The 21,720-nt window shown below is 40.9% G+C and overlaps 1 protein-coding gene across 4 annotated transcripts in view; it reads left to right on the top strand.

Moving 5' to 3' along the window:
* GNAL (G protein subunit alpha L) overlaps window positions 1-21,720 on the top strand; it is a 148,150-nt gene that overhangs the window by 7,678 nt on the left and 118,752 nt on the right. The gene's annotated exons all lie outside the window — the stretch shown is intronic.

The following is a 21,720-nucleotide window of genomic DNA, read 5'->3' as shown; positions in this document are numbered from 1 at the left end:
GACGAGTAGATTAATTGTAGTGCAATCATTACAATGAGCATCAGGTTGATTGTTCAGTGTAATACAGGGCAAAGTGTAAATTCCTTAGAGCTGCCTAGAAATCTGACAAATAAGAAAACTTGCCTTTTTCCTGTCTCTATGTGTTATGGTGAGCTGTTAAGTAGTACACAAAGGCCTATCATTTGTGAAGAATTTTAAGTGTAGCATTGGAATAAGCCTTCATAGAAGCGGTGGAAGAGGTTACCAGTAAAGCATTTGAACCATGCAGTATTTTCAAACTATATAAGGTAAAGTGTTTTTTCCACTCTTAAAATAGCATGAGATTGTTGATAACTTTCAATTAATAATTAAAGTTTTCTTTAGGTGCTTCATTATAATTGCCATTTCTCTGTGTGAACTCTATTGGGATAGTTAAGTGGAGCATCTAATTTCCCCAAAGAAAGAGACTGAAGATTAGTATATCAGATACCTTGTTATAAACACCTAGTGAGTAATTGTATTCTACAAACTAAAATCAGAGATCAATTATCTTATATTGATGAAAAATAGATGGATTACATTTTCTTTTGTTCCTCCAGTGTGTGTGAGTGGATTCTCTCACAAATAGATCAAGAAATAGAACAATGAAATATACTTCATTTGCAACCTCCATGGACATAGTCCGTTCTCAGACATTGTGCTGTTCATGAATATTCCTGCTAAGAAAGCAGCTGTGCTGTTCTGGCTCAAGATAGTGTGCCATATGGCCTCACTGCTGGTTTCATTGGCCTGTGAAGAAATGGGAAAGGACTCTTGGGCTGCTAAGATACCCACAATTATATCTAAGCTGGTTTACTCTCCAGCCTACTTCTATAGGAGGAGGTATGAGGCTGCCCAAGAAGATATTAAGAGATTATACAGTATTGATATCCAGACGACCATGGCATTTGTAGCTAGCTGCCACTCCAATAGGATATGCAAAGGCTTTTCCCTGGCTTTTGAAAAGTTGCCCCCATATTTCTCCCTTATTAGCTCATAGGAGCTGAGGCAACTGCTAACTAAATGCAGGTTGAAATCACTGGAGTTGAAGAAGATACAGAGACATTATATGGACCAACACGGTACACGTAGATAATGCCCAGCAGGATGCTCTAAGATGGAAAACATGGTGCACTTTCTAACAGAATGCCCTCTGTGTGCAGATTTGACAGATCAGTATTTTAAACCTTTAACAACTGGGATCAAGAACAGTTCCCATTTTTGCACAGCTTTAGTTCTGCTACCTGGCACAGATTATTATATATATAGGACTGATACATGAGCCATGCAAAGAGGGAACTCAAGTTTATCTCACAACTTGATACTTGTTTGAAAATGTTTATTTTATTATTTTATTCTTTTTCTGGTTGTTTATATGTATTTTAAAAAATACTATTTTGAAGGAGTGGTTTAATTTCTCTTTATGTGTATAGCCTAATTGGCTATGAAGAAATAAAATATTCGGTATTTGGTATTTCATTTGTAAAGATGTTAGATGAGGTGGATTTGATTTAAATTGTGATTTAAACCATGATTTAAATTTTAAAAATCAGAATATTTTGACTATTTAAATTAAAAAATGATTTTTTTCATTTAAATCAAAATAAATAGGTTTACCAAAATAAACACACAGCAGTTAACTAAACAACGATTTTAAAAATGAACCCAAGAAGGAGGGCACCCCACACACTCAGTAAAAACAGCAAAACACGCACACACACACACACACACACACACTGCCCCATGTTTTGGTTCCCAAAACCAAGAAGAGCAAACATGCAAGCAAGCAAATACTGTAAAGGCAAAACCCCAAAACTACAATTAGAGACACCCCCCTTTTATCATTACTACAATATGGAGACATGTTTCTACCCCCTCACTTCCTGCTTTCTCTTCTGTTTTTTGAGTCCAGCAGGCAGGAAGTAATAATCAAAGACAGGAAAGGTCTAAAAAGGAAACGAAAGAAGACGAAAAAGGGGGAAAGTACTCAAAGTGATCAGGGGGAGAAAATAATCTCAGGGACACTGTGGTGTAGACAGGCAACCTGCTGGCAGGAGCAAAAATAATCCCCCCAAAAAGTGGTGGACCCCACTGACTGCCAGATCCGGAGAAAAAGGCAAAAAAGAAAAGGATCCAAAATGGAGTCACCGACAGACAGACCAGCAGGCAGGCAGCACAATCCAAGTTGGAGGGTGTGATGCCTAGTTATGTTTAAAAGTGTATTTGACTTCAATAAAGCTTGTGATAAAGTACTCCAAGATATTCTTATTAGCATGTTAACTAAGTGTGGGCTGAATAGAAAACTATCAGGTGGATCCACATTTGGTTGCAGTATTGTACTCAGAGAGTTCTAAACAGTTATTCCTTCACAAACTGGGAGGAAGTTTAATACATCCTGGGCCTGGTGCCCTTCAACATTTTTCTTAATGACTTGGATGAGGAGGCATGTTTGTTACACTTGCTGATGACACAAAATTAGGTGGAATAGCTAATATCCTGGAAGACAGAGATCGTGATAGATTCGAGCAATGGGATGAAAACAACAGTGAAATTTAACAAGGGTAAGTGCAAAGTTCAGTACCTAGGAAAAAAGAAACTAAATGCACATCTACAAGATGGGGGATAATTGGCTCAACAATACTGTACACAACAAGGATCTTGGAATTGTTCTAGATCAAAGCTCAATATGAGCTAACAGTGTGGTGCTAAGGCTGCATTAACATAAATACCCCCATCTCTACATAAGTAGAGATGGGGGTATTCCTATACGAATCAGCCCAGCACAGCTGGAGTTAAGAAGGCTCCAGTCCCTGGGGCTGGACCGTCCACTCACGTGTCCATTGCTGCCACTGGCCCCGGTCTTCCTTCCAGTTGCTCTGGAGTGCCTGGTCAGCTAGCCAGTTGTCAGTCTTGCAGACCAGGAGTGGCTAGCCGACCGGGCGCTCCAGAGCAATAGGAAGAGCGGGACTCCACCGGCAGCAGACACATGAGTGGACAATCCAGCCAGATCCTGGTTAACTCCAGCTGTGCGAATACCCCATCTCTAATGTCAAGTACAGTACTAGTTCACCTCTATTTGACACTGATTAGGCCTCAACTTGAGTAGCGTGTCTAGTTCTGGACTCCATTCTTTAAGAAGGATTCAGACAAACTGGAACTGTTTCAGAGGAGGGCAGCAAGGGGACTGGAAATCAAGCCCTGTAAGGAAAGACTGAAAGATCTGGGCACATTTAGCCTTGAGAAAAGATTGAGAGGAGATATGATAACACTATTCAAATACTTAAAAGGTTGTCATACAGAAGAGGGGCAGCATCTGTTCATGAAAGATTCACTTCTACAAGCTTTATTTATCTGACTGCTTCTGTGTTCCATAAGCATGAAAATATAAGCTTCCAAAATTATCGAAAACATGCAGTTTGGAAGTTTTGCAGGCACTTTTACTTCAGTTATACATAAATCCAATCATGCAGATACAAGAAAAAAGAAATCCATTTTTGTAGCTGTGGAAAGCTGCAGTCACAATTTAATTATGTAAAAATCATCCAGAATTCCTACAACTGAAAAAACCTGTAGGTACAAAATGCTTGAGAATCTATGAATATTAAACTTTAGCTGCAAATAATGTTTCAAAAATATTTTAAAATGCAGGAACATAAAAATACAGTAGAAATATACTTTTAAGAATCATAAATAATGAGAATGTTTTAATTACATTCTAAAAATGCAAGAGTTATAACTTTAAAAGGCACAGTCAAAAAGCAGAGTAAAACTTACAGTTATCAGAATATTTGAAAAGAAAAATCTGTGAAAGTAAAACTGTATTAATAGTATTTTAACATATGACATGGACACACATATAAGATATTAAGCTTTCTAATTGTTAGCCTAGTCATCTGCCAGTTTGAATCTGTGGAGCAAAATTCATGTCTGTTCTATCTCTGTGCTGTTGCTGCTATATGTTGCCTAACGGTTTCTGGGCAGCCAATGCTCCTTGGCGTCTGGTGTCTATGTTGCTGTAACCTGATTTGCTATATTTATACTTTACTCAGTTGTTTTGCTCTTGTTATCAGTGTTTACATTTCCTTGCTCAAATGGCTGCTTCCTAAGAAGTAGATCCAGTAAGGTAACAGCAGTTCACTTATTTTGTGAGTCAATGTTGTTTTACGTTAACCTTGCTTTCTTTGCAATCCTTTAAATACTGTAGCCATGTACTAACTGGCTACAAACTCAGGAATCTAACATGTATGTGAATGGCTTAGTAAATTTATCTAGATTGATTTGATGGTACTTGCTGAGTAAAACAGTTACTGATGAAACAAATTGCTTTATATGGAGAAATGGCTGGTTGTCCTTCAGTGACCTTTAGTATACTGCTGTTCAAACCCCATGCTTAAATCACAATATACATTTTCTGGGTTGCATTTTTATACATCTCTTAATTATTTTAGCACTCTATACATACAAAATATCACATCTTGATATGTTCTCAATAATTCCAGGGTGTAGAATGCATAATAATGTGCTCAAGTCATAGGAAAATAGATTTCAGATGAATACAGTAATGGGAGGAAGTGAGTGAGAAACATAGAACGTTGATAAGAATGCTTTTGATTGGCTGGGAAAAATGAGGAAAGTTGGTGAGTTTTTCAAGAGTCTGGGGCAAAAAGATCAGGAGAAGGTAAAAAAAGCTGGGAGTTTGAGAAGGAGGTAATAGAAAGAATGAAGAATCATGCTGAATGAATTTAAATTCTAGGAATAAGTAACATCTTTTGGACAATGTTATTTTAATAAAATCTTATTAAATTAATTAAAGCTGAGTGGTGTGGAGCTGAATACCCAAGGTTCGCTATGAGAAGGGTTTAATGATAGCCTAAGTAATGGGGCCAGTACATATGCATAGATCCTATGTAGATTCCTAAAGGTTGGTGGCAGCAAAGAAGGAAGGGAGGAAATAAATGCAGATTATTAATTATTCCTATGGCTATTTAAAGAGACCATTACCTAATTAGTCAAGTGACAAGAGAAAGGGAGTTTTGACATCAGTATATGAGAGAGGGGCAGGACTGAGGGCACCAGGAGCACAGTCAGTAATCTCACTCACAAGGAATGACAAGCAAAAAGCACTTCTCATTGGCTTTCAACCAATCCAGGCCCTTTTATAGATTCAAAATTCCCACTCCCTGCTCTGAACATTCTGATTAGCTACTGACGGTAGCTCTCACAGTGTTATTGGATGAAAAGTTTAATAGGCAATTTGGCAAACAAGGGTTAGGAAAGGTTGAACAAAAGGGAAACACAAAGAAATGCAAAACTTTCTTTTATTAATAGGAATAATTTATCTAGAAGTTGAGTCATGGCAACTGGACTTCTTTCTTGTTAGTTTGAAATGATTCGCTACTCATCCAAGCAGATTCTTCAGTCTTCACAGATATATTAATAGGAATAATTCGTGTTTTAGAGGCTCTCTTTCAGTAATCAATAACAGAAGATGAGAATTTTTTAAAAAGAGACTCATTTGCGTCTTTGATCTTTTGTTAAAACACAGAAGGCCTGTACCTACGGAGTACTGTAGTAGTTTCAGGTGAATAGAACAGCTAATCTTGTTTATATTGCTACAGTAGTGTCAAGCTGGATATTTTGCTTGCCAGGCGTGATAAGAAGTATATTTAGCCTATTAGGAAGGCATAATACTATCAGTCCTGAAGTAATAATAAGTTGTTATAGAATTTACCAATTTGGTTTCCACTCGTCCTCTAATGAGCTCAACACAACACACAAGGGTCTCTTCTCTGCTTCATTTACACAACAGACTTGCCCTGTGAGGTGGGTCAGACTGAGAGAGGCTGTGACTGGTGTAACAACTCCCAAAAGATTTATACTTTCAACATCTTAGGAGGGCTGAAGGAACAGGAATGTGTTCATGTGTGATGCTAGAGAGAACAGTGTATTACCTTTAATAAATCTTTTAGTCTGTGTTATTGTTTAGTCATTAAGTTGTGTCCGACTCTTCGTGACCCCATGGGCCAGAGCACACCAGGCCCTCCTGTCTTCCACTGCCTCCCGGAGTTGGGTCAAATTCATATTGATATTGTCCAACCATCTCGTCCTCTGTCGTCCCCTTCTCCTCTTGCCTTCACACTTTCCCAACATCAAAGTCTTTTCCAAGAAGTCTTCTCTTCTCATGAGATGGCCAAAGTACTGGAGCCTCAGCTTCAGGATCTGTCCTTCCAGTGAGCATTCAGGGTTGATTTCCTTTAGAATGGATAGGTTTGTTCTCCTTGCAGTCCAGGGGACTCTCAAGAGCCTCCTCCAGCACCACAGTTCAAAAGCATCAATTCTTCAGCGGTCAGCTTTCTTTATGGTCCAGCTATCACTTCCATACAACACTACAGGAAAAACCATAGCTTTGACTATTCGGACTTTTGTTGGCAAGGTGATGTCTCTGCTTTTTAAGATGCTGTCAAGGTTTGTCATTGCTTTCCTCCCAAGAAGCAGGCGTCTTTTAATTTCGGGGCTGCTGTCTCCATCTGCAGTGATCATGGAGCCCAAGAAAGTAAAATCTGTCACTGCCTCCATATCTTCCCCTTCTGTTTCCCAGGAGGTGATGGGACCAGTGGCCGTGATCTTAGTTTTTTTGATGTTGAGTTTCAGACCGTTTTTTGCACTCTCGTCTTTCACCCTCATTACAAGGTTCTTTAGTTCCTCCTCACTTTCTGCCATCAGAGTGGTATCATCTGCATATCGGAGGTTATTGATATTTCTTCCGGCAATCTTAATTCCGGTTTGGGATTCCTCCAGTCTGGCCTTTCGCATGATGTATTCTGCATATAAGTTAAATAAGCTGGGGGACAATATACATCCTTGTCATACTCCTTTCCCAATTTTGAACCAATCAGTTGTTCCATATCCAGTTCAAACTGTTGCTTCCTGTCCCACGTGACAGGTTTGAGCTAAACCTGAAGGAATTGTTAAATACTGTTTTGTACATAGCAATAAGTATTTATCAGAATCAGTACTGTAGAAAGAAGCAAGGCAAGAATTTATACAACTGAGTAAATTGTAACAGCTGAGAGAGCATTCCCAGGATTGGCTAACCCTGGGATAAAGCTAGCAGACCTAGCACACACACTCTGTGGGTTATTGGTGGTGTGGGTTGGTGTCGTCGTGAAGTGCTGTCGTGTTGCTGTGCTGAATATCCTGGAAGAAGCCGTGTCTTTGTGCTGTATATTGGAAGAAGAACTCTGGCTACTGGACTGGACATATGGTATTTGACTGCTGAACTAATTTACAAGGACTTTAACTCTGATTTATGCATTGAACTCTGTGGAAACTGCTGTGTATGCCTTTGGGACTGGAAACAAGGACTAAGCTGTACATGTATGTATATATCCTGTAAATAATATAACTATTCATTACTTGGTGTCTTCATCTCTCAGGGAAGTTCTTTTGGTTAGCACCACCTGGTGCATCCTGGTAATACTGCAACTCTGTCACCACGTATAGATTTCTCAGGAGATATATACGGTGGACAGGCACACCCATTTCTTTAAGAACTTGCCAAAATTTGCTGTGGTCCATACAGTCAAAGGCTGTTTGCATAGTCAATGAAGCAGAAGTAGATGTTTTTCTGGAACTCTATAGCTTTCTCCATAATCCAGCGCATGTTAGCAATTTGGTCTCTAGTTCCCCTTTCCCTTCGAAATCCAGCTTGTACTTCTCGGTCCACATACTGCTGAAGCGTGCCTTGGAGGATTTTGAGCATAACCTTTTTAGCATGTGAAATGAGTGCAGTTGTACAGTAGTTGGAGCATTCTTTGGCACTGCCTTTCTTTGGGATTGGGATGTAGACTGATTTTTTCCAATCCTCTGGCCACTGTTGAGTTTTCCAAACTTGCTGGCATATTAAATGTAGCACATTAACAGCATCATCTTTTAAGATTTTAAGTAGTTCAACTGGAATGCCATCACCTCCACTGGCCTTGTTGTTAGCCAGGCTTTCTAAGGCCCACTTGACTTCACTCTCCAGGATGTCTGCCTCAAGGTCAGCAACCACACTATCTGACTTGTCCAGGATATCCCGATCTTTCTGGTATAATTCTTCTGTGTATTCTTGCCAACTCTTCTTGATGTCTTCTGCTTCTGGGAGGTCCTTCCCATTTTTGTCATTTATCATGTCCATCTTTGTACAAAATATTCCTTTAATATCTCCAGTTTTCTTGAACAGATCTCTGGTTTTTCCATTTCAATTATTTCCCTCTATGTCTTTGCACTGTTCATTTAAGAAGGCCCTCTTGTCTCTCCTTGCTATTTGGAAGTCCACATTCGTTTTTCTGTAACTTTCCCTATCTCCCTTGCATTTTGTTTCCCTTCTCTTCTCTGCTATTTGTGAGGCCTCGTTGAACAGCCACTTTGCTTTCTTGCATTTCCTTTTCTTTGGGATGGTTTTTGTTGCTGCCTCCTGTACAGTGTTACGAGCCTCTATCCAAAGTTCTTCAGGCACTCTGTCCACCAAATCTAGTTCCTTAAATCTGTTCTTCACTTCCACTGTGTATTCCTAAGGGGTTTGGTTTATTTAGATTATATCTGACTAGCCCAGTGGTTTTTCCTACTTTTTTCAGTTTAAGCTTTAATTTTGCTATAGGAAGGTGATGATCAGAGCCACAATCAGCTCCAGGTCTTTTTTTGCTGACTGTATAGAGCTTCTCCATCTTTGGCTGCAGAGAACACAATCAAACTGATTTTGGTATTGCCCATCTGGTGATGTCCACGTGTAGAGTCGCCTCTTGTGTTGTTGGAAAAGAGTGTTTGTGATGACCAGCTTGTTTTCTTGACAGAACTCTATAAGCCGTTGCCCTGCTTCATTTTGAACTCCAAAGCCAAACTTACCTGTTGTTCCTTTTATCTCTTGACTCCCTACTTTAGCATTCCAGTCCCCTATAATGAGAAGAACATATTTCTTTGTTGTAAGTTCTAGAAGGTGTTGTAAGACTTCAAAAGAATTGGTCAATTTCAGCCTCTTCAGCATGGGTGGTTGGTGCATAAACTTGGGTGACTGTGATGTTGAAAGGTCTGCCTTGGATTCATATTGAGATCATTCTATCATTTTTGAGATTGTATCCCAGTACAACTTTTCCCAATCTTTTGTTGACTATGATGAGGGCTACTCCATTTCTTCTACGGGATTCTTGCCCACAATAGTAGATATGACAATTGTCTGAATTGAATTTGCCCATTCCCATCCATTTTAGTTCACTGACGCCCAGGATGTCAATGTTTATTCTTGCCATCTCCTGTTTGACCACCTCCAGCTTCCCAAGGTTCATAGATCTTACATTCCAGGTTCCTATGCTGTATTTTCCTTTGCAGAATTGGACTTTCCTTTCACTTCCAGGCACGTCCGCAGTTGAGTGTCCTTTCGGCTTTGGCCCAACCACTTCATTAGCTCTGGAGCTACTTGTACTTGTCCTCCACTCTTCCTCAGTAGCATATTGGATGCCTTCCAACCCGAGGGGCTTATCTTCTAGCGTCATATCTTTTAGCCTTTTGTTTCTGTCCATGGAGTTTTCTTGGCAAAGATACTGGAGTGGCTTGCCAGTTCCTGCTACAGGTGGATTGCGTTTAGTCTGAACTCTCCACTATGACCTGTCCGTCTTGGGTGTCCGTGCATGGCATAGCCCATAGCTTCTCTGAATTACTCAAGCCCCTATGCCATGACAAGGCAGCAATCCGTGAAGAGGCTTTTAGTCTTTATGGGGTAGTAAATATGTAAAACCAGGTGAATTTGACAATGTTAGAAAACTATGATGCAGTGTTAAATGTTACTGTATTTTTTGCTCCATAAGACACATTCCCCCCAAAAAATGTGGGGTGGAAGTCCATGCGTCTTATGGAGCGAAGGCAGCAATTTCATCCCCGCTGGCCCCGTGGGGGGAGCGTCGCAAGGGTCCGGGTGAGCCTTCCAGGACCCTTGCGACGCACCCCACCCCCACAGGGCCAGCGCTGTTGAAATCACCACCTTCCAGGTGGGGGGAGCATCGCAAGGGTCCTGGAAGGCTCACTCGGACCCTTGCGACACTCTTCCCACCCCTGCACGGGGCCAGCGCCGGCGAAATCACCAGCTTCTGGGAGTCTTTTGAGGCTTGGGAAGCCTCAGAAGACTACCAGGAGCTGGCGATTTCACACCCCTGGCCGCATGGGGGGGTGGGGGGAGCGTCACAAGGGTCCGAGTGAGCCTTCCAGGACCCTTGCGGTGCTCCTCCCACCTCCACACGGGGCCAGCGCCGGCGGAATTGCCAGCATCTGGGAGTCTTTTGAGGCTTGGGAAGCCTCAGAAGACTCCCAGGAGCTGGTGATTTCTCCCCCTCTGACCCCCGGGGGGGGCAGGGTGAGTCTCTAAAGGGTCCTGGAACACACCCTAGGACCCTTTGAAGGCTCACCCTGCCCCTCCCGCCGGGCCAGAGGGGGCAAAATCACCACCTTCTGGGACTCTTTTGAGGCTTGGGAAGCTTCAGAAGAGTCCCAGAAGGTGGCGATTTCGTCCACTCTGACCCCGGGGGGGGGGAAGGATGAGCCTCCAAAGGGTCCTAGGGTGTGTTCCATAAGATGGACCTCTCCATAAGGCTCACCAATTTTTAGGAGAAGAAAACAGATTATTTTTTCCTGTTTTCTTCTCCTAAAAATTTGGTGCGTCTTATGGAGCGGTATTTGTCTTGAACATGTTATTGTTTGTGGTGCAAATATTGAGAAAATACATCTGACATTAAATAATGAACAATCAGTAGACCATGTGTTTGCCAATTAAGCTACTTGACCTTTTTCCAGATGAAGACAGCTGTGTACAATTACTTGAGAGTAAGCTGGTTTTTCAGACTTGCTTCAGTGTGCTTGCTCTTAATATGGATAAGATAGGCTAAGTTGCTTTTATACTTACGTAAATAACAAGGTTTTCCTGAGCCACTGTTCTTTGGGCTGTGTAAGGATTGACACTACAGTATCTTGGGGCATGAGAACAGTAACTTTTAAAATAATACAGTACAAGGAATTGTATACATTCTGTTTAAAAAAAAATACAAATAAATTGTTAAAATATGACAAGGTATCAGTTTAAAATTACAAACCTTTGAGAGATTCAGTAAGAAAAGCATGAAGTATTTATTGCTATTAGTAGCAGCTGTTTTAGTTGACCTTTGGTACCGTATATATCTGGCTAGTCATTTACTGGTTGAATAATATTTCCTCTCTTCATTTGGTGTTTGTAAATTCTTTGTAAATTCTTCTGCCAGAGCTGGTTCTTGTAAAAATCTTAACTACCCTTTTCCATGCAGGAAGCCACCTTCTAAAACCAACCTACAGTTTCTTTACCATGACTTTTTACAGCATTTGTTATAGATAACTTTGGTTCTTGAAATAGATAAGTCTTATCGAACAGTGTATAAAAGGCTAATGGAAATTAAACAGCAACTCAGTCAAGCCTTTTCTGGATCCTTTTGGAGAATACAGTTAATTACTAAAAATATATGTACTTGTAAGAGCGATTAACAAACAGAAGTGTTTCGGCTTCCACTTTGTTTAGTTGCTCTGGTAAAAGCAGTGTAAAGCTAACAGTGTAAATATGGACCTTGATTACATTTTATTTATTGTTGCTTATGATATAATGAGCAAAATCCTTTTGCTTAGTGTACTAAGTTGGTCAAGTAAATCCATTGAATTAATGGGGATTTAGTGTATTTAATGAGTCAATTTCTCTATAGGTCCCATTGATTGAAATTGACCTACTCCAGCAGTAACTTGCTGTTCTAAAGGGTGCAGCTACATGAGGGTTTGTCCCACACTTTGATGGACTCTGGGGAATGGGATGGTTTGCTCTTTTTTCCCAGGGACCACATGATGTAAGTGCTGGAGTTCTCAGTGGTTTAGGTATCTGGCTGCAATTCCCCACTGGTCCTCCTTAACAGGGGCTGGACTCAGTGATCCAGAGTCCCTACCAGGTCTGCAGTTCTAAGGAGATGATGATGATGATGATGATGATGATGATGATGATGATGATGATGATGATGAAGTGCTAGCATGAGTCAGACTGTTCCTACCTGCACCTTTTTGGTTCCCTGTCACAGGCTACTCTTTTTTAGGTGTGAGTAGGATCATTCTCTTTTGGTTTGGTTCTAATGTACGTATGTGATTACTGGGATTGAACCAAAGCAGCGGACTAGCTAGCTGTCTCTTTTACTGAAGCCACTTAATGATCTTCAAAAATGGAAAGCTTCTTTGCTGCTTGCCTTTGGAGGGCAAGGGACAAAAAGCATTTCTCTTTAATTGTAGCTAATGCATCAGTGATGCTTTGAAAGGACTTTCTAAAAAGCCCTCTGAAAGCATGGCTGATGCTCTTTGTTGATTTGCAGTAGTTGAAAAGAAGTGCAAAACTCCCCCCCCTTCCCCTCTAAAAATGAGCAGCAAGGGAGATTTAAAGAGAAAGCTTCCAATTTCTCAAGATTATTAAGCAGCTTCCACCTCTGTGCTTTGCCTAAGCCACTTAATGATCTTAAGAAATGAGAAGCTTTAAAGAGAAAGATGCACTGATCATACTAAACAGGATTGCTTGATGTGTGATCTGGTTTGAATGTGAATGCAAGGATCTCCCCAAATTGCCTACTGCACCTCAAAGTGACCCTGTTTAACATGGTCTACACCAGTGGTTCCTGACCTTGGGTCCCCAGATGTTCTTGGACTAAAACTCCCAGAAGCCTTCACCACTAGCTATGCTAGCAAGGATTTGTAGAACTTGTAGTCCAAGAACATCTGGGGGGAACCATTGGTTTAGACTGATCCAACCTGGATAATTTGCCATTTATTCAGTGGACCTAGTGTAGTGCAGTTTACTTCATTAAGCAATAGGATTTTGCTACTGTGTTATACAAAATATATGTACATTTAAAGTCTTGACTTTAAAAATTAAATACCAAAGTAAGAGAGCAATACATTAACAGCACAGTTACATGTATATTTGAGTTCTGGGGGGTTCTGATGGGGCTTGTTTATAGGTAGTCATGTATAGGATTGTACTGCTGGGTTGTAATCCCAACAGAAGGATTCTACTAATGAAAAGGGAAAAAGCAATATTACTCTTTGTTCTGGATGCATCTCCCCCACCTCCTTCACACTTCTAGAGGAATTGTCAGTCCTCAAGAGCAGAGGCTTGGAGGTGGCAGGGGCATTGGTGCATCTACAGTACAAAGGATTTTATGTTACCAGAAACTGGAACTTTATTCACTGAGGGCCCATCCTCTTCAATACAACGGACAAAGCTACCCAGTTTGGTTTCTGTTCCCTTTTTTTAAAATTTTAATATTTTTTGGCTAATCCAGAATCTATTGCCTTATTAATATGAAGACTGCCTGTTTTTTCCACAGAATAAAAAGCATGTGAGCTCACTCAGGATGAAAATAATCCGGGGATTAATATTTAAAATCTGCAGGATAAAACTTTTCTACTATTCCAAATCCTGGCAAGTCTGTGGGCCACTGTGCATGAAATCTAACACAACACCCATTTGAATGTCGGCGCTTCAGTTACAACTCTAGATACAGAGCAGTCAACATGCTTAAAGATCAAGCCTCATCCCTTTCCTCAGTCTTAGGTTTTTGAAAATTTGTACAGTTTTTGTATTTTTCTGGCTGGCCTAATAAATATATTGCCAGAATGGAATTTGCCTGTAGAAATGAGATTTTAATTACCAATTTGCTCTCATTCCCCTCCCCCACACCTTATAATTAAAAGCTTATATATATTCCACTGTAAAAATGCATGGAAACATTATAAGAGAATTCGTAATCCACGTCTTCCCATGCAGGAACAGAAACTGACCTTGCAGTTAAGAGTCACTGTTCACGAGAAAGCCCTTTGGTTTTAAGATACGGTATCCTATGCTAGATTTATCAGGAAGGAACTGAATATGAATTTACAAGAAAGAAAATCAGTTAAGGTTCTGTGAATTTTACTGAATTGTCAGTAAATGCTGATGTGATGAAAGACATTGCAGAATAATGTAGTGCTGTTAGAAGTGCTTGCACTCAGCCTCCTTTTAATTTCTTCTTCCTGCTAATTGTTGAAAAGACGTGCCTTAACAGTGCTAAAAGCTCTAGTGTGGAAGTACTCTGTTTATTTTCCATTTCATGCCTTACAGATACTATTTCTTATGTTTACTCATCTCTTCTTGTTAGACATAAATCACTTTATGGCTGTGGTGTTTCATATCTTTCCCTTCTACCTTCCTCTCTCTGCTCCTATATTAGCTTTTTAAACCAAGTCTGATATCTCAACTTCAATCACTCATCTTGGTTTTTCTCTATTTCCTCCTTGTCCTATCATACTTTCACTCATTATTGTTTTCAATTACTGTTTTTTACTTGCTGATTTTGGTATTCTTGTTTAAGAGACTAAATTCACTTGTAAACGCTTACTAGAGTAGATGCATCAAATCAATGGAACTTTGGTTAAGTCAACACTTACATACTGTAAGGTCCATTGATTCAGTGGGTCTGCTCTGGTTGAGGTAGCAACTGGATTTAGCCTGTAATCTATACATTAAGAAAAGAATCTGTTAATTTAGGTACATAGCCCATCAAGTGTTTTAGTAAAGTTACATATTTCTATACTACTATTTTTATCCATGGAATTAATTTTAGTTTGTTTTCTGCATGTAGTTTGTATTACTACTTAGAGCCAAATGGTGGCAGCAAATGTTAAGAGTTGCAAAAATGATTTTATTTAAATTGTATTTATACTCCCTCTTGGTGTGAGTTCAGTATAATACAACCAATGTGGAGTATTTTTTTGCGATTCTAGCACAGTAGTTGGTATTTTGACAATGCATAATGTGTTTGTTTGTTTCCATGTTTCCAGCATACATATCTCTTTCAGACTTCTCTGTGGAGTTTGCAAGAGATATGGATGCAAAATAATCTGATAAACTTTGATGGGAGTGCTGGTTTTAAGCAGGTTCCTAGCAAATTCCTATTGGAAGCAATAGAAATCTCACATACTGTATATGTACAAAATCCCAGGAATGTGGACTATATGGTTATTTTGTTTATGCTGCTGGATTTTTTAAATCCAGTAATCATCACTCTAATTTTACAGTTCAAATTCAAAGCCTAACCCAGCCACCATCCATTGCTGTGCCTCTAAGACAGAGGTCTCAAACTCAAATTACCTGGGGGCCGCTGGAGGCAGAGTCTCGGTGAGGCCGGGCCACATCAGATTTTTTTGAAAAAACCCTCAAAGAATCGCCTTGCCAAAGGAGAAAAGCTCCCATTGGTACCTGTGAAATTAAACAGAATGGGGTGGGATCCCCACAGTTGCATGTGTGCGCACGCACACAAACACGGAGGTCTGTCAACCTTCCTCTGAGGGCCTCCCCTCAGAAAAAGGTGCACTCAGCAGCAGCAGCTACCCCCACCACGACAGGAGAGCAAACTTTGCGAGGCGAGCCCAGGCAGCCTCCAGAGCAGACACGGCTGAAGAAGGACGAAGAGGAGGAGGAAGCACTGCTGGGTGCAGAGGTGGCCGCTGGCTGGTGCTGGGGGTGCTGAGAGAGAAAGAGAGCCAGAGAGCCGCTTCCCTGGAAGAGGCGGCAGCGGCGGCAGCTGCTGTTGGCTGCACTGTTGGAGGCGCTCTTCAAGGACGGGCCGGGAGCAAGCTTCGCTCTCAGGCTTCGCTCGCCGGCTCGCCTCAAGACAGCGCCTCTTGCACCTTCCGCCTGGAACTGGTGAGCAAGGCGAGGTTTTTTTTTGACTCTTGACAGCAGAGGATGTCTGGGTGCTTCAGGAGGCAGGCAAGGCAGGGGCCACAAACAATCATCTGGCGGGTCGCAAATGGCCCCCGGGCCGCATGTTCGAGACCTCTGCTCTAAGACCATTCTCTGAGCACCTTCTTGCCTATCCACTTCCCAGACTTTTATGCATTATTCCTTATCTGCAACTGCTGAGTTCTTAAAAACAGTAGCAGATAGAGAAATCTCATATTTGGGGTAGATGGGAGAAAATCAAAGTACAGTGGTGCCTCGTATAACGAGTGGCCCATTTAACGACGAATTCGCATAGCAATGGCAAAAATGCCATCGCTTTTGCGATCGTATAACGAAGGTGCCTATGGGGAGCCCGATCCAGGCTGGGGAAAGCGGCGGGGGGTGGCTGCCAGCGAAGGGGATAGGGTGGAGGGGTCCTGAAGGCTTCCAGGCTTTTGCCTGGAAGCCTTCAGGATCCCCCACCCACCCTGTCCCTGCCAGTTTTTAGTCCATTGGAACGCAATAACCAGGTTTTAATGTGTTTCAGTGGGCTTTTTAATTTCGCTTTACGATGTTTCCGTATAGCGACGTTAATCCTGGAACGGATTAACGTCGCTATACGGGGCACCACTGTATGGAGGAGCTGAACATATTCTTGCATTATGTGTATTATTCTCTTGATGTGTGGCATGAATTGCATTTCGTTTTTTGTTACAAAGGAAGACTGGGACCCTAACTCAAAAAGCTCATGCTTTCCATAGGTTAGTGATGAATCCAGGAGCACCCACAAGCTGCACACCTATTTTTTTCAATGGGAGTGTAATCCCATCCAGTACCAGCTGCATCCCTATTCCTTGATCTGCCTTTCAACTGACCAGAAGCACTTTTGTCTTGACTGGATTAAGTTTCAATTTATCCACCCTCATCCAGTCCATTATTGATACCAAACACTGATTTAGAGCCGAAGTTGTTCTCCAGAATTATTTAATTTTCAAAATATAAAATGCCAATGATTTACAACCGTCCAGTGTATGCAATGACTTTTCCAGTTTTTGTTGGTGGTGATGGGAAAATCGTTGGTAACACTAAAGCCTGATTGACAAAGAAGTCTGATACTACTTTTAGAAGAAAGGAAACATCTACAAACAGTTACTTCGACTTCGTAGAACTGAAGAAAAGGAGGATCATTATGTAATACACCTAACGCACTTGCTCCTCTTGCTAATGTGATCGCCATTAAAAACACGGTCATATGTTAGAAAATGTAAATCAGACATAGCCATGGATTCAGATTCTAGCTCTGTAAGCTGGTTTAGAATAAGTGAGAGTGCCCACTGAGGCACTGGAAGTCTAATGTCTGGAACTAGATTTCTTAAACCTTTCAAGAACCTTTTCTGTATTGGGGTTTTACAATACCATGAGACAGACAACCTTCCATTGGGTTTGCAGTTACTGTATAGTTGACAAATATACTTTAGAGAGGAATATGATAAACCTTTTTTTTCAGATTTAAAAGGAAGTGAGAAGAAATGTGTAATGTGGATGTTTCTGTGAAGTGAATTGAGATGCCTTTATGGTTATGGGTAGCTACAGTACAACTGAATGTTGCCCATTGTCAATATATCATATTATTATCTGTATGATTTTGTGTACACTATTAATTAGTTATTATTTCTTCCTTATTAATTTCCATACAATTGTCATAGAATGCATTACATTGCTGGACCAGTGGGTAGTCCCTCTCCCATTCATGAATCCATACAACTCAGAGAAATGGGTTGAAACAGAATGAGATTTATTGAACTGGAGTGGAGATGAGGAACAAGTGATTCAGCACATAGTCTGCTTCACTTGGGCCTAATTTTCATCACTGGTCCAGCATCCTTTAACATAGTCTCTTGCTCTCTGGTTCTGCCCACCAAATGGGAGGTTAGGGTTTCCAGGATGTCTGGTTCTCTCCAGATTCTTGGGCAAACAAGCCTGTAGAATCCTGAATCCAGCATATCAGCTTCTAATAGGGACAGTGGTATGCCTGTAGTAACAGCAAGCTTGACGGTGATTTTCCTGTATGGAAACAGAACTATCCTGGTTCCTGTGATTTTCCTCCTTGGTTTTCTCCAGACACTGATGTTCCCGATTTCTGCTGTTGCACCAGTATTAGTCTGGTACAGAATTGGGTTTCCCAGCCTTTCTAGCTTCTTTCCTCTTGTGTTCACCTCACTATGACAGCCTATAGGAAGTCCTAGGGTTCTAATGTTTCTCCCTTTTCCCTTTGGGATTCTTGATTGGGCTAGTATTCTTTGTAAATGTAATCCCACTCCCCTGGAGACTCTGATTTTTTACCAGGATAGTCCTCAGCTCAGTAAGTCCCTGACCAGTTCTCCTGGACATCGCCCTAGTCTCCTTCCTCTAATTCCTTTTCTTCTTGGGATTCAATAAAGATACAGTGGTGCCTCGCTTAACGGGCGCCCCGTTTAATGACGAAATCGCATAGCGATGAAGATTTTGCGATGATTTTTGAACAGCTGATTGGCGGTTCCAAAATGGCCACCGGGTTTAAAAAATGGCCACCCGCTGTTTTTTGGGATGGATTCCTCGCTTACTGGGCAGCGAAAATGGCCGCTCTATGGAGGATTTTCATTTAAAGGTGAGTCTGAAGCCCATAGGAACGCATTGAAGGGATTTCAGTGCATTACTGTGGGCTTTTTTAAATCGCATAGCGACAAAATCGCTCTGCAGCGATTTTTGCTTCACCAATTATTGTCGCTATGTGAGGCACCACTGTACAGTATCCTGTTTCTCTCTTCCCATCTCTCTCAATTCATCCTTACATTCCTCTCCTGTCTCCTGAGGCACCTCACCCTTCCTCCCCTTGAACTGTCCCTTCCCTTTCTGATGCCTCCTTCCTCTCCTCCCATTTTGTTGGTAAGGCAGTGTAGCGTTCCCCTTTATTATGTCAATGATTCATGTTTGTTATGGTAATTGTTCATGCATATTCATGTTACTGAGAGGCGGAACCGCGAGAGATGTGATAAGAGGTGGAGCCTGAGAGAGAGTCAGAGAGAGAGAGTATGAGTAGCGTGGAAGAGTGGAGAAGGAGATAGAGTGTGGAGTTTGGGGAAATCTGAGAGGTGATTAGTTAGGAGTGTACTATCAAATAGAAGATTGTTGTTAATAATAAATTTACCTATTCATGAATCACTATCAATTTGGGTAATCAATAAACAAAAGTTATATTTAAAAGAGTTTGAAGTGTAGAACTGAATCTTCATCTTCCTGAAGTAAAGGTGATTTAGTGATCACCTGGTGGCAGCAGTGTAAAAGAGGGGATTGTTTGCCTTCGAGTGCTCTGAGTCTTGACAGTCAAGCAAGGGGGCACGAGGGGCGAATGCCACAGGCAGTCTTTATATCTGAAATGTGCATGAATAAAGTAATTCCTCCTCTCTCACTGGGTGCCCCTCTATTCCTAAGAGTGACATGACCACTCCTTCTGAGTCCCGCTTTCCTTGGAGCTATATGTGGTGGCGCTTTCTTTTTTTTGGCATGCTGCATAGGAGCCCCAGGGGCTGACTCTCTGGAATACTGGTTGGATTGTGTTGTGGGTCAGAGCTGTATGGACCACCAATATGCACCCGTGTCCTTTTCCTCTTCACAATTACCTATGTATGGATCATGTTTTCCTACAGCTCCCATCTTATAATCCTTTGTGTATCTTCTTGCCTGTCAGGATCATGAAATGAAGTCATCTGAAACATGGCAGAGATAGTAAGCGATGCTGGGGTGTTCATTTGGAAGATATTTTATTTTCTAACTGGATTAATGAATTTTAATTCATTAAAATCTGTCTAAATTTCACTACCGTCTAAAAATAGTGTGTAGACCCATCCATGATTTTCCTTCTGTGATCCACTTATTTATCCTTAAATAAATCTTGTTTTATTTGACAGCAAGCGTGTGAGACTCATAACTCATATAGTGAGGATAATATCCTCTGGTGGCAGCGAAAAAAGGGGTAAAGAACAAGTCGTGTCCAAAGGTGAACCTGTGTGAGTGAGAAAACATACAGTGTACACTGGGGGTGCGCAACAGTAGTGAATGATGGTATAACAGAAGATGAGTCCCTAATCAACCCAAGAAATAGTGTTGGGAGTAAGCCTGAGAAAATTTCTTTCTAGGATCTCTAGAGAAGTGCTTCTCCTCTCCTTAGACCTAGAAGTATTCAAGCGGTTTAGAGAGAGAAACATTGTATTAGTCTCATAAGCATTTAAAAAACACCTTATCTTTTCAAGACAAAAATGACATTTGATGAAAAAGGGCCAAAGCAGCCATGAAAAATGTAGCCTTTTGAATCTTGCTCTGCTCTCTGTAACTCTGGGTTGCATTGCAGATACAATTTTTAAAAGTGATCATCTGCATGCAACCAAATGAAAACTAATAATTCATACAGACTTTTCTAGAGTTGCATGTGGTACCACAGTCAACTGAAATCTTGGATCCTTTTCACAGGTGCACCCAGGAAGTACATTACAGTGGTGCCTCGCATTACGATGGTAATTTGTTCCAGCGAAATCGCTGTAAAATGAAAATGGCGTAATGCGATTTAAAAAAACCCATAGAAACGCTTTAAAACCCGATTAATGCGTTCCTAAGGGCTTGAAACTCACAGTCCAGCGAAGATCCTCCATAGCGTGGCCATTTTTGCTGCCTGTGCAGCGAGGGATCCATGGCAGAAAAGAGCGGGCGGCCATTTTGTTTACCCGGCGGCCATTTTGAAACAGCCGATCAGCTGGCCGAAAATCATCGCTTTGTGATGATCGGTTCGCGAAGCAGGGAACCAATCATCACAAAGCGAAATTCCCCCATAGGGAACATCGTTTTGCGATTGCTTTTGCAATCGCAAAAACATTGACATCTAGCGATTTCGTCGTCAAACAGAGCGCCCGTTAAGCGAGGCACCACTGTATTTCCACATGGAAGTGCGTATGTCTTAAATGTAACATTTGCAGTTATCACTGTACACATAATGTCATATTGCTATGGTGTGCTGCATGTGTCTTTGGCTTTGTAGGTTATATCTTTTCTGCTTCAAGAGCTCTTACGATATAATTTTGTCTTTCATTGTTGTATTCCCTTTGCTTTTACAGTGCTTTGGAATGGACCTTTGTGAGTAACAGACACTATAGAATGTTTTAAAAATACTCTATAATGTAATGGTCTTCCTGAAACGTACTGATTCCATTGTTATTGTTCACTACTGAATTCAAGGAGCATTTCATAGCTTAAATATAAAGTTCACTAAGTTTTGTTTTGTTTTTAAATCTAAAATACATTTTGTAAATCTAAAAGCCTATTAAGTCTAGCCTATAAAGTTACTTAACTGTTCTGCTGATAGTTGTAATAAATCTACTTAATCATTTGTTTAAATGTTTGTTTGCCCTGCTACCAAACACTGCAGCACAGCTTATTGGTAAGAGTCCTACGTGTTACTGAGATAATAATATGTCACCTTTCTTAATCTTTTTCAAGAATCTTTGAGTTAGTTAAAGAAAACAAAAGCATATTAATAGAATAGCAAGTAAGGGGGGATTCTGTCTACAGCACTGAGTTTCCATTGTAAGAAAAGTGAAATCCTGGTACTAAGAGCCAAATTTTGTTTTGTGTTTTCATTATTTGTCTTTTACTGTTTGGCATGTTGTCTCAGAGAGAAAATCGTCAGACAATTTGTTTGTTGTCCTTGGATCATCACGGGGTCTATTAGATCATCTAATTGAAAAGAAACTACTTTGTTATGCTGGCTCTTCTCCAATAACTGTTTATGCCACTGCCAAAAAAAATCCCACAAACGCTTCATTTCTTGTAACACCAAAGTCTTCTACATGGTAGTAGGAGAAATTTAAGTGGAAAGTGTTATCCTACCTCCC

The sequence above is a fragment of the Pogona vitticeps genome, chromosome 4 (genome assembly GCF_051106095.1).
Source record: "Pogona vitticeps strain Pit_001003342236 chromosome 4, PviZW2.1, whole genome shotgun sequence".
NCBI classification, from domain to species: Eukaryota; Metazoa; Chordata; class Lepidosauria; order Squamata; family Agamidae; genus Pogona; species Pogona vitticeps.
Note: the sequence above shows the minus strand (reverse complement) of the source record. Positions and strands in the feature narration are given on the sequence as shown.